At 33.5% G+C, this 13,655-nt stretch overlaps 2 long non-coding RNA genes and 2 pseudogenes across 3 annotated transcripts; 1 reads left to right on the forward strand and 3 right to left on the reverse strand.

Moving 5' to 3' along the window:
* Nucleotides 1–1,428: 1,428 nt before the first annotated feature.
* On the reverse strand, nt 1,429–2,926 carry LOC126633154 (uncharacterized). The gene is made up of 4 exons (XR_007626967.1): nt 2,695–2,926; nt 2,515–2,577; nt 2,380–2,426; nt 1,429–1,684 (listed from the first exon to the last, which is right to left on the reverse strand). It is a non-coding gene; the product is annotated as an uncharacterized LOC126633154 (long non-coding RNA).
* Nucleotides 2,927–4,000: 1,074 nt separating this feature from the next.
* LOC126631320 (uncharacterized) lies at nt 4,001–5,104 on the forward strand (annotated as a pseudogene).
* A 1,787-nt stretch (nt 5,105–6,891) lies between these two features.
* On the reverse strand, nt 6,892–11,423 carry LOC126633157 (uncharacterized). 2 transcript variants are annotated; one of them, XR_007626970.1, is made up of 2 exons: nt 11,314–11,423; nt 6,892–7,311 (listed from the first exon to the last, which is right to left on the reverse strand). It is a non-coding gene; the product is annotated as an uncharacterized LOC126633157 (long non-coding RNA). The 2 variants fall into 2 exon arrangements; XR_007626971.1 differs by lacking the exon at nt 11,314–11,423 and adding an exon at nt 7,409–7,507.
* Nucleotides 8,666–11,598, reverse strand: LOC126633152 (uncharacterized; annotated as a pseudogene).
* Nucleotides 11,599–13,655: the final 2,057 nt, after the last annotated feature.

Here is a 13,655-nt window from a genome sequence, read left to right on the forward strand (position 1 = left end):
TCCATCTTTACAGTTTGCTGCACCTAATCCATTTCTCCTACTTCATCTTCTCATTCCCCACAACCTATCCATTCTATTCACCCCATGCAAACTAAACCAAAATCGGAAATTTATAAACCAAAGGCCTTTTTTGCAACCAAACACCCCCTGCCTTCTCATTTAGTTACAGACTTTCTGCCTTTCACATATCTCCAAGCTTCTAAGTTTTCTCATTGGAGGGCTGCCATTCAAGATGAATTTAGTTCTTTACAAAAAAACATGTACTTGGACCTTTGGTTCTAATTCATCCTTCTCAAAATCTAATTGGTTGCAAGTAGGTTTTTCGAATTAAAGATAAATCAGATGGCTATGTGGATAGAGATAAGATTCGATTGGTTGCTAAAGGCTATAATCAAGAAGAAGACATTAATTATAGTGAAATCTTCAACTCTGTAGCTAAACTTGTTATAATAAGAATTTTGCTCACTTTGTTAGTTCAAGTCAATTGGTTTTTACATCAATTGGATGTAAGCAATGCTTTTCTGCATGGCTTCTTGAATGAAAATGTTTTCATAACCCAACCTTCTAAAGTCATTGATTAGGATAAACCAACACATGTTTATCATTTGCAAAAGTCACTCTATGGTCTCAAACAGGCGCCTCAAGCATGGTTTGAAAAACTCAGGCTGCTCTAAGAACATGGATTTCAAGCTTCTCAATCATATCACGTTCTATTTGTTCTTTCTCAACCTCTCTTGGTGTTACTTCTGATTTATGTTGATGATATTATTGTCACATACCACTGTTCTACTGCTTGTACTGCAGTTATAACTCATCCCAGTGCACAATTTCTTGTTAAAGATTTAGGAGATCTTCACTATTTTCTTGGACTAGAAGTTCAATGATCCTCTTTGGCAGATTCACTCATCATACCGAATAAATCTTGAATTTATTTAACAACACCTCTTGGTTTTGCAAAACTTGATCTTTGCGTCTCTCCACTTGATAATCCTACATAATATAGGTCTTTGATGGGGCGCTTCGGTATCTTACATGGACACGGTCTAACTTATCATTTGGTGTAAATTTGGTTTGTCATTCATGCATTCTCATCGGGACCTCATTTTCAAGTTGTTCGGTAGATCTTAAGCTATCTCAAATGGACTATTAGTTATGGTTCATGGTTCCCTAAGGTCTCTACTCCTCTCATGCTTAAAGCTTTCTCAAATGCTGATTGGGTAGGCTGCCGTGTTTTGTGCATTTTTCTAGGTCCCTCGTATTATTGGAGAACCAAGAACAGCACCATAGCTCGCTCTTATGCCGAGGCCGAATATAGAGCCCTTGCTTATACTGATACTGAGCCCTTGCTCATATTGCTGCTAAAATCACTTAGGTCTATAAATTGTTTAGTGACACTGGTTTTAAATTGCCTATTTTGCTTCAAATAAATCTGTTGTGATAATGTTTCAGCTATAGAATGCTTCAAATCCAATGTTTCATGCTCACACCAAACAATTGGAATTGATTACCACTATATTCAAGAGCTAGTTCTTGCCAAGCTCTTACAATTCAATTTTCTTGTAATCAAGATCAAGTGGCTAACATTCACACCAAGTCTCTTCCCAAACCCAGATTTCTTTATTTGCGATCCAATTTTTCACTTCAACCCTTTTCGTTCAGCTTGAGATGGCGTGAAGAGAGTAATCTGAAAATTGAAAAATAAGTCAGGATAGTAAAAAGAAACAACCAAAAGTTAATTAGAAAAGTCGCTACCAGAAAAATAACCATAGACCACCAATCTTATTGGTGCCTATTGGAAATAGTAGACACTGAAATCGGTGGCAAACATCAATTGCCACCATGCAGCGACTGAATTAGGGTTCGTGTCCTATATAAAGGAATCTCTTGTAACAAACACCACCATCTATACATCGGTGGCCAAATCAACAGTAGAGATATGATATTTTCATCTCTTTGTTTATAGTTATAGATGCCTTTTAGCATCGGTGGCCAAATTGCAATTTATGTTTTTTAAAAAGGGGCCCGCTGAGGACCCATTTACCAATCCCATTATTTATACCACACGTTTTAGATGAAAATTTGTCATTTGACAATCCCAGGAAGTTCCACAATCTTTGCATCCATCTAACAACTTGAACATAGTCATTTCAATTACATAATCAACACATTTTTCCAGATTCACCTGCATAACGATAACACCAGGAGAGTTAACCTTAAGTTTACAAAATCAGAAAATAAGAAATAAGAACTGGAAAATTTATAATTCAACCAAAAATAGAAAATACAAACAGTATTTCAACTATTGTGTTTGTTACTCACAAATTTTGACAATATTTACAGATCCCGTTTCACAATTGATAAAGGGAAGCAATTTTATACCTTCTTAGCCTTGATCCATGGTTGGCTGTTTGTCGATCGTGGTTCCCCTGCAAACACAGACATGCAAAGTTGATTGAATAAAACCCCCTAATTTGTCTTTTCAAAGTTGCAAACCCCTAATGATAAGTTACACACCTGACCCAGAAAGCGTTTGCAAACTCCCATAACAAAACCCTAAAATTGGAAGATAAATGTTTCCTGCAACCAAAAAATGAAATCAAACAAAATATCCACACGCAAATCAGCAAAAAATAAAGAAAGCATTTAGCAAGAATCGAATTTTACAACAATCAATTAAACAAATTTATCACCAACCAAAGCACCCAAACCGTTGCGATTCCTCCACAAAAAATAGCGGGAAAAAATAGGCTAACTACCCTTCTAAAGGATCGGATCATGATGAAAACACCAAGACACACACAGAGATGCATAGAAACAGAAAGAGAGATAGAAAAACATAGAGAAGAAAAAAAGAGGAGAGCTAAAACCCGACAGCCATGCACGTGCAACACACATGACCAAGGGCAAAATTAGCACCAATGCACAAACTTCAACACTGAAAATTGCAAGTTGCCATCGAAAAGAAAGGTAAAAAAAAAAGGGAGAAACTTGAAATAGGTCCAATTTTATAGCCCAACATTAGAATTAGTCTAATTTTTAGTTACTTTTGACTTAGCTCCAATGACTAGGATTCCATGTCAGCATTTTTCTAATTAAGTTGATTTTTTTGCATTATTATTACTATTTTACCCTCTTATGACTTTTGCACGTTCTCCATATAATTCCCACGTTTTAAATTTTTATCAGAATTCAAATTCGTCGTTCAATTCATCTTTCTCCCTGATTTCTTGGTAACAATTTTTGAATTTGAATTTCTTATCAATCTATTTTTAAGGAAAGCTTAATCACTTTTAACTTTCTATACAAATTACATGTGTTTTATACCTGCAGATTTCTTCAGAGACCTATTCTCCAGATACAATTTTTATGATCGTGTTTTTCCTTCGTGGTTTGGCGATACTCAACCTTCTCCATCTATCAAAGGACTAAAACAAAGCAAATTGAATGCCACAACCGGAAATCTATTGGGGAAGAAACACGCCCAACAAGTGCTATAGGTGTAATAGAGTGCCAATTATTTTCAAGTCAAGTATATTATAATTGTTTTCTCCTTTATTGTTGTTTGTTGTGCGAATTCAAAACATGAAGACATTATCCTAATCCCCCTCATCCCTTTCTATCATCTCTCATTGATATGCTTATTTCTCTTTTTATTCAAAAAAACCAATGCACATAAGGTATTTGATGTTATGCCTCTTTGAAAATTCAACAAACAAAGTAATATACATGTACAATATCCTACAAGCCAACACGGATTAGAAGCACAGTAGCCTTGTGTTTTCACTGCAGAATTCAATTCATCCAAAATATCCTACAAGCCAACACGGTTTAGAAGCACAGTAGCCAAAATGTAATATACCTGTACAACTAATTATGATATGTATATATGCTAAGTTCCTAACATTATATGAAATAGCTAATTATGATATGTACAATTATTAGTATGCTGAAATAGCTATTACATTTATGTTTTTTTCCTGTGTTTTATAATTGTTTAGTTATGGAAGGAGCTATGATTGCGAATTGCACTTTTGAGAGCAAGACTCTTTTAATTCTAGTGTCTAATCATACTAAGTTCAAGGATATTGCTGAACAAATTTGTTCCTGATTTGTGCGATTAAGTCTTGAAGTCATGGAGTTGACGTACTCTCTAGGAGAACACCAATCTTGTTTACTGCAATCTAACATGGATGTGAGTGTAATGAAATTTTCAAGTTGTGCTGAAAATATGAAATCTATTCCTGTTAGTGTTTCCATGGTTGAACCAGTTAAGAAACTTGATCCCATTTCTTCCCCACATGATAAGCAGATTTTTACATATGAAGGCTTAAAACCCTCAGATGATCGTGTAGATTTAGGGAAGTTTTCCACTCCTCATGGGAAGACATATTTGTCCCATGCTTGGAGAAACTACATTAGCCATGTTGGTCAAGAATTTCCAGGTGGTGTCAAGGAGTTTAGACAAAGATTGATGAAGTATGCAGTTGAAAAGGGTTTCAGGTATGTTTATGTAAGAAATGATAGTGAACGTGTTACTACTGAATGCTTCAATAAAGATGATAAGGGTTGTGTTTGGCTTGTGCATGCCATTTTGAATCGTCCTAGCAGGTTATTCTACATTAAAAGTCTAAATAATGTACATACATGTAAAGCTAGGTTTCATGATAAAAAAAGCATCAAGATGGGTTCCAAAATTGTGGCGTCGGTCCTTGTTGATGAGATTCGAACCAATCCAATTGTAAGATCAATCGATGTTGTTAGAGATTTCAAGAAAAACTATGGTATAGCTTTTTCTTACTATAATGCTTGGTATGGTATAGAGTTAGCAATGATGAAGGTCCATGGTGATGATACACAGTCATATAGACAACTATTATGGTATGCAGAAGCAGTGCTAGCAACCAACCCAGGCTCTCATGTCCAACTTGATTATAATGATAGTTCATGTCGGTTCGAGCGTTTATTCATTTCATATAATGCTAGTATTGAAAGGTTCAAATTCTGCAGACCTTTCTTGTGCCTCAATGGAACTTTTATAAAAAACAAGTATGAAGGTCATTTGTTTGTAGCCATTGGGAAAAATGGTAATCAAGGTATGATTTAGACATGTACTTATATTATAGGCTGCATGAAAGCTAATAATTTTTTTTCCACATTGATAGGTAGTTTAAATGTTTATCCATGTTGTTGACAAAATTGATCATTTTGTTAATTTTTCTCCATGTTAAGTAGTTTAATAGGGTCTCAAACAGTAATATATGAGAAAGTATTGTTTTATAACTTTATACATGTTGTGTCCATCCTTTATTATAACTTGTTCTTATGTATTCATCCTTAACATATTTTTCTCTAACATGTTCTTCTTCCTCAACACATCATGATTTTTCCCACTAGCTTTTGGCATTATGGACTCTGAAAACGAAAACAATTGGACATGGTTTCTGGAAAATTTAGTAGAGTTATTACTTCCCCAAGGTCGTACGGTTACATTCATATCAGGCCACAACAGAGGTTTACTTGAAGCTGTTTCCAGCGTTTTTCCAGAAGCACCACATGCATTCTGCATGTTTCATTTGAAATTGAATATACAAAGTAAATATCCAAAGCAGATGGGTTCTGGTTATGGTGAAGTCATTGCTAACCTGTTCCAAAAATGTTGTTACGTTCCATCCCAACTTGTGTTCGATCAGGAAATGAAAACTCTCATCAAGGATGGTGGTACAATAATTCAGAATTTTTTGCAAAACACACCCAAAGAAAACTGGTCCAATGCCTACTTCAGGGGGAAAAAAATATGGTAAGATGTGCTATAATATTGCAGAATCCTTCAATTTTTGGATTTTGGATGAATGCAAGATGCCAACTTACCAAATGATTGATTGATAACATATGTGTGAAGCTGATGGAGATAAGTTCTGATAGGCAACATGAAGCCGAAAGATGGACCTCACCAATTTGCCCAACAATGGATGACGAAATGATGAAAATGGTTGAAGTTGGAAGACATTGGAATGTGTGTCGTTCAAGTGAACATATTTTTGAAGTCAGAGATGAGTATTCTGTCATGGTGGACTTACAAAGTCATACTTGTTCTTGTTATCAGTGGCAAATCAAAGGGTTCCCTTGTGCACATGCTTTGGCAGCTATTTTGAAAGATGGAGGTAACCCATATGATTATGTCGAAGATTATTTCACAACAGATTTCTATAAGTCTTCTTATTCATATCCCATCATTCTTGTACCTGATATTGAAAGGGATGAACAATCTATGAGTCAGGAGTTTGTGATAGAACCCCCATTGACAAAGAGGCCCCCAGGTAGACCAAAAGTTAAAAGACTAAAATCTATTGGGGAAGAAACACGCCCCAACAAGTGCAGTAGGTGTGGTGATGCTACACGCCACAACTGGAAAACTTACAACGCCTCTATTTGACATACATCTCCATTGCCATTTGGATTTTTTTTTTCAAATATATGGACACATGCTTTTTTTTTTTTTTTTTATCAATGTAATAAAATGATGCCTTAGACTTTTTAGTTTACTCATATTCTTCTTTTTTCCAGTATCTACTTACATGTCATATGGCTTATGCAATCTGTGAAGACTAAATTTTTATTATGATATCATTACTAAACCTTTCAAATCAAACCTATATGTAACAAGCAGCCATAAGATGGAAAATTTTATCCTACCTATCAATTTGGCTTACAATATAAACTACCTATCCTGTATAGTATGATTTTTCAAGACACAATTAGTTGTACAGGTATATTACTTTTTGGGACGGTTTTAAACTACCTAACATATGTAGGAAAATTATCGACAACCATTTTTTATCAACAATTTGAAAGTACCTCTCATTGTACAATTCGAAAGTACACCAGACGAACTATGTCTAGATAATGACAAAATAACATTATCTGAGATTTCAAACAAATCTTATTGTGCAATCAATAAAGGAAAACATGAAGAATATCCCCTTTCAATTGAAATTGAAATTAAAAAACAGATATGACAAAGCATATCTCAGTTCACATAACATCCAAACTTATCTAGCAGAAAATGAATTCGGATGGATTGGAGTCCCATCATTTATTAAATTGAAACATTTAAATGAAACAAAAACTCAAATTTTGCATAACATCTTTATCCTACTCTTCCTTTTCCCAGCTACCATCTCCCTCATTTATGAATCTACAAAGGACATGTGCTCTCATATTCTTCATTGCCCCTGTTGAAAAGACACATTCGACTAATTCTCCCTCAGCTTTTTTTGTGCTATATACATTATAGCAACTCCACAGTCATAACTGTTTAACAAAAAAAAAAGGGGTATGAACTTAAATATTACATTCTATCACCAAGAAACCAACAAATAGGCATAATACAGATGAAATTAACACTTACATGTTAGGAAATTGTTGTAAGCATGATATGTTTGCTTTCAGTGGATACTCAACATTAGTTTGCCTCAGCCACATCAGAAATTCTGTCATCATGGCTAAGCGTGTACAACAACGTATGTACCTTATCTCCTTTCATGATATGTTTGCAAATAGACTTCTCATTGAGCTTTCTTGAAATACTATCTTTCATGTGCTTAAAGTAGTCAGAAATTTTCACATGCTACAAAAAAAAAAAAAAAAAAAAAAAAAAAAAAAAAAAAGAACACATTACAAAGTTAGTGTGTGAAATAAAATTTGAAGGATAAGAGGTATACTACATAGTTATCAACTTACCAATTTTTTAGCATCTTCGAAATAAGGATCCACATATATATTCAACTTGGTTTGTAATGTGTTGTAATGTTCCCACCATCCACTTTGCTTGTTGAGCACAAGCAAAGTATAATGCATTCCTTTGAAATGGTTAAACGGAAAGAAAACATCGTCGTTCTCCCGTACCTTCTTCAATAGAAGTTCAAGATAAATATATATTCTCACTGTACAATTCGATTCATCCACAATATCCTATAAGCCAAAATGGATTAGAAGCACAATAGCCGAAAAGTAATATACCTGCATAACTAATTATGATGTAAAAATCATATTCTACAAGCGCAAGTAGAAGATTCTCTAGATTAATGCTAGAAGATCAAAATAAAAATGGATTACTGTGTTACAGAAGCAGGTAGTTTATAATTACCACATATACTAATAAAAATGGATCAGAAAAAAATAATAAAAATCAACATTTGACAATTACACTACTCATCACTAAAAAACATTGGACAATATTAAACTAGCTAGAATAAAGGAAAATTAACTGCAATGTTTGAAGAACTAAAATTTACGCACCCACGCAAATGTCGGCATAAACCCATATTTCAGCTGATCTTTTGGAATCCCAATTTGATCGTCATTCAAAATTTCAAAAAAAGAATCAACTACCTACATAAAGAACCAAAACATCTTATGAATCATTTGTAAACCTTTCATTCAAATATAATTGTATTCATTGCTATCTAAGTCAAATAATTATAAAAATTACAAATACTTGTCGACTAACACCTCCCTCATTCAAGAGTGCGAGGATATCATCACGGATCACTGCACAATGCTCTCCTTTCCACATTGAAACCCTATATATAGTTCAAACAACATAATCAACAGCTTGATATCTAACAGGTAAAAAAATGTAAAAATAAGGATGAAAAATTATACACTACCTATCATCATTCAAATCCAGAAATTGTTTCAACTTCTCTGCGTACGGTATTGGAAGACACTTGCCCACTCGTAGCCTACGCACAACTATTGTCTTCATCGGTGCCATTATTTTTGTGTTCCCATATTCATGCATTTGAATTGCTCGTGAACCAACACAATTTTTATCCATATGAACTACCATTTTTTTATTAACACAAGCATCATACTTGTAATCTGGCATCAACAAGGGCTTCCTTTGTTTTGATTTCACCCGCAAAATCATTGAGTTTTGTTTTGGAGATTTGTCTTTCACTATGTAATTTTCCTTACATTTCAGCTCATCCTTCAGATTCTTGTTTTCAATAGTAAGCTTCATAATTTATGAACAGTAGTCCTCAACCAAAAGACTCATCTCTTGTAATTTTCTCTCCAAGTCATTAAGGTCCGCCTTACTGTTGGAAGACTTTCCCAAGTTGTTTTCCAAAAATTCTGATGGCAGTATATCAAACATTGGGAGAAATTCTTCATCTGACACTTTATGAGGCTCCACATTTATCCCCCCACCATGTGAACGCAGTTGTATGATTTTCTTCTCTGTTTCAGGTGTTTTTGGACTGCCCCCACCTACCTGTACAACTTCCTGTTACATAAACACACAATGTTTAATTTTATTAAAGTACATAAGACTTTAGTTACATAATCTGTTCAAAAAATAACATACCTACTCCAACATGGATTAGAAGCACAATAGCTCAATAAGGAATTCGATTAGAATGGGAAATCCAAAAACGAACCAACTCATAGTCCAGCTCACTCATGGATTAGATTAAAATGGGAAATCCAAAAACGAGCCAAAACATATTAGAATAGAAGCACAGTAGCCAAAAAGTGGTATACTTGCACAACTAATTATGATGTAAAAATCACATTCTACAACTAATTATCATGTGAAAGTCATATTCTACAATGGTAGGTAGTTTATATATGTGTTGGATAAACATACCTCCAACTCATGGATCTTCATAATTTCCATCTTTGCATACAATTCCGACAAATTCCACTTAACAAAAGAGGCATATTTTCCCTTCCTCTGATTGGATTGATCAAATGAGTACGCTCACAAAACCAGAATTGCATCAGTAAGATATTAATATGTTACTTCATTTGAACACAGATAGAATAAAATGAAATAAAATGTAGATTAACATACCAATAATCCAATTACACAATCAGTTACACTTTCGTAACGTTCTCCCATATTATCAATTGTGCCCAACAACCAATTTTTTACTGCTACATCGCACGCATTATCCTTCATCTTGGTAATATCCTCAACGTACCCAACCATGTACAGACTAGTATTATTTCCATTCCTACTGAAAAACAGTGTCAAGCAAAAATATAAACGAACCAGTCGCACAAATCACCCTCATGCACACTACCATGCATCTTAACCACTCTCAAAATCCTTTCTTCCAATATCTTCTTACTTATATCTTTGACGTCTACAAGACATCTCTCATAAAAACCTGTAAACGCACTTTTTCTTCTCCTACTACTCAGGTTGATCTCTTCCCCTTCATTAGGCAACCTGAAAATCTCAGCTATATCTTTGGCAGTTATTGTTGCAGTTATTCCACCAAGCACAAATGCTTTTTGTACGGGGTCGCAGCACTTCAATATAGACACAATATTCGCATCACATTTCCTGCAAACACCATCAATGATCAAATTCTCACAGTACGCTTTGAACAACCTCCCAAACGGTGTACGGTTCATTAACTCAAGATCCGCATTTGTCACACTAAGTCTCATTTCTTCCATAACGCAACGAAACTTCAAAAGGTCAGACCTATACTTTAGGCTTATCCTTTTTTTTTTTCTCTCCATGCAAAACATCTTTGGCTACAAGTAATATAAAGTCTGCTATAAGCATGATTATTCCAAAACATACTAAATAATGCCCAAATGATAATATATCAAGACAAACTCATATTTATATAAGCAATGTTAAAAATAGACTAATTTAACAATGTGAACTAATTATTCTAAAAGTAACTCTACATAATAAACGACGTATCAATTTAAATTACCAATTATTAAAGTTCCAAATAATCCACAATTTAAATCGATAAAATTAAACCTCCCAAACTTAAACTAATCATTACTAAACCTTCCAAATCAAACCTATATGTAACAAGCAGCCATAAAATGTTAAATTTTATCCTACCTATCAATTTGGCTTACAATATAAACTACCTATCCTTGTAGAATATGAAAGATGAACTGTAGTACCTGTAATCTAGGTATCAAATACCACAAAAGTAAAAAGTCAACGCAGCATACCAAAATACTGGAGAAACAAATTCAACCAATCATCGTCCCACATTTCACATGCATAAGCAACACCCTGTTTTTTGTATTTTGATCCAACTCAAACCCATTACTAATAATGTAATTATATACCCTCTTAACCCCCCCTAATCGATTTCAAACTAGTGCAAGCCTTCACTAATGCGTCGTAAACACTGGCCACCAATTCATAGTCGTCGTCAAACTCTAAAATCTCGAACAATTGAAGTGAAAAAAAAAAAGAAATTAAGAGCAAAGATACGGTAGCACCTGTTATCAAATACTGGTATTGAAATCGTGGGAGTTTCATACCTGTTATCCAGGTAACGAACACTGCAAAAACAAAGCCCAAATCACCAAATCAAAATATTCGAAAAAAAAAAAAACCAGATTACCATGTATAAAGCTGAAATCTTCCGAGAAGATACAATACCTGTTCTCCAGGTATACCAGGAAACTCGAACCAGATATTCGCCTATTTTGTTTTCATCATATACTGGGTGAAAATTTATAGCTTTCATAGCTTCATATGGATTTAGGATTCAAACCCCGGTTTTCGCTGGATACAGACGTAAAACCAATTTGAAAGATAGGAGGATAAGGGGGGTCGTTTGATCTGCAAGAGACCTAATAAATGGGGTCTTTTGAATAAACAATGAGTTTAATCTGCAAGACACCTAATAAACCATCTAATGGCATTTGTTGTAATTTTGTTGGTACATTATGCGCATTTTAATTGCTGACATGGATTATTGTTGTACTTACTAGCCCCCACTTATGCTTATGTAATATAAGTGGATTCCATTCAAAATAGGCTTATAAAATTGGACCCATATCAAAAGACCTCTAAAAAAAATACAGTTGAAAATCATAATGAATGAAGGGCTAATGAAATGGGAGGTGAGTGGGTTTTGGTGTGGTCATGTCAATGAATAATTTTTTTCCTTTTATTATTAAAATAAAATAAATCATTATAAGAATGTATTTTATAGTAAAAATTAGCACCCATGCACAGACTTCAACATTGAAAATTGCAAGTTGCCACAAAAAAGAGAGGTAAAAAAAAAATAAAAAATTCAGTTGAAAATCATAATTTGGTTAACCACACTGTTTTTTGGTGTTTGAGTTTCAATAGCCACGGATAATATATTTTGGTGTATATAAAGTTAGAAAGCCACTTCTTTCTTTAGTGTGTAAAAAGGAGTCTCTTATAGTTAGAAAAGAAAACTAATGAAAATGATTTGAAAATTTTGAGTTTTGACGATAAGGACAAAATAAAAGGTAAAATGAATAGTACCATGATTGACTTTTTAATGTGAAAATATGATTTTTCGTCAAAGTGAACAGTACCGAGAGCTTTTCATTAAAGTTCCCTGAATTCTTGTAGTGAGTTTACCCCTGTAATTTTCTTTTACCTTTATTTAACTGCTAGCTTTTCTAAAGTATAACTATAAATACCAAAGTAACTTGTAGTTCCAGAAGGGAATGAAATCATATTTTCTCTCTTTTCTCTGTTTTCCCTTTTAATAGCTCATTACCCTCAAACTAGTTCAATATTACATAACCAAAAATCACATATCTAGGCCGTTTTATTTTTATTTATTTATTTACAGCAGCTAAAGTAACGAAGAATTAGATTAGAAAAATTACACACCAAGGCAGGGTAGTCAAGCAACAAGAATTTGTCGAAAGAATACAAGAATTAGTCAAGCAATAAAAATCACATATCTAGGTCGTTTTCTTTTTATTTATTTATATACAGCAGCTAAAGTAATGAAGAATTAGATTAGAAAAATTACACACCAAGGCAGGGTAGTCAAGCAACAAGAATTTGTCGAAAGAATATAAGAATTAGTCAAGCAACAAAAATCACATATCTAGGCCGTTTTCTTTTTATTTATTTATATACAGCAGCTAAAGTAATGAAGAATTAGATTAGAAAAATATAACACCAAGGCAGGGTAGTCAAGCAACAAGAATTTGTCGAAAGAATACAAGAATTAGTCAAGCAACAAAAATCACATATCTAGGCCGTTTTCTTTTTATTTATTTATTTACAGCAGCTAAAGTAATGAAGAATTAGATTAGAAAAATATAACACCAAGGCAGGGTAGTCAAGCAACAAGAATTTGTCGAAAGAATACAAGAATTAGTCAAGCAACAAAAATCACATATCTAGGCCGTTTTCTTTTTATTTATTTATTTACAGCAGCTAAAGTAATGAAGAATGTAGTACCGTTAAATTTCATAAACTGTGTAGTGCCGTTAAGTTTCATAAACAGTCTAATAAGTTTCATAAACAGTTTGTGCACATCATTTTTTTTTATTTTAATTTATTTTAATATTAAAATTATATCTTTTTCATTAAAATTTAAGTTATTTTGTCATTTTTATTAAAATTAAGAGTTTTTCATTAAAATTTTAGTCTTTTTATTAAATAAAGTTATAGCATCATTTTTTATTAAAATAAACTTAATCCAAGCTCTTTTCATGGAAGTTCCCTAAGAAATATGTCGGCACAATAATCCTCACAATTCACAATCTTTTCGAGAGAAAACGACTAGGAATTTTGGATGCATGCAGGTGTAGCCACAACTTATAATAAGGGGCTGAACGTAACTTTAATATGTAGGATCTTACACGTGAGTAATTAT

Source organism: Malus sylvestris, chromosome 8 (genome assembly GCF_916048215.2).
Source record: "Malus sylvestris chromosome 8, drMalSylv7.2, whole genome shotgun sequence".
NCBI lineage: Eukaryota > Viridiplantae > Streptophyta > Magnoliopsida > Rosales > Rosaceae > Malus > Malus sylvestris.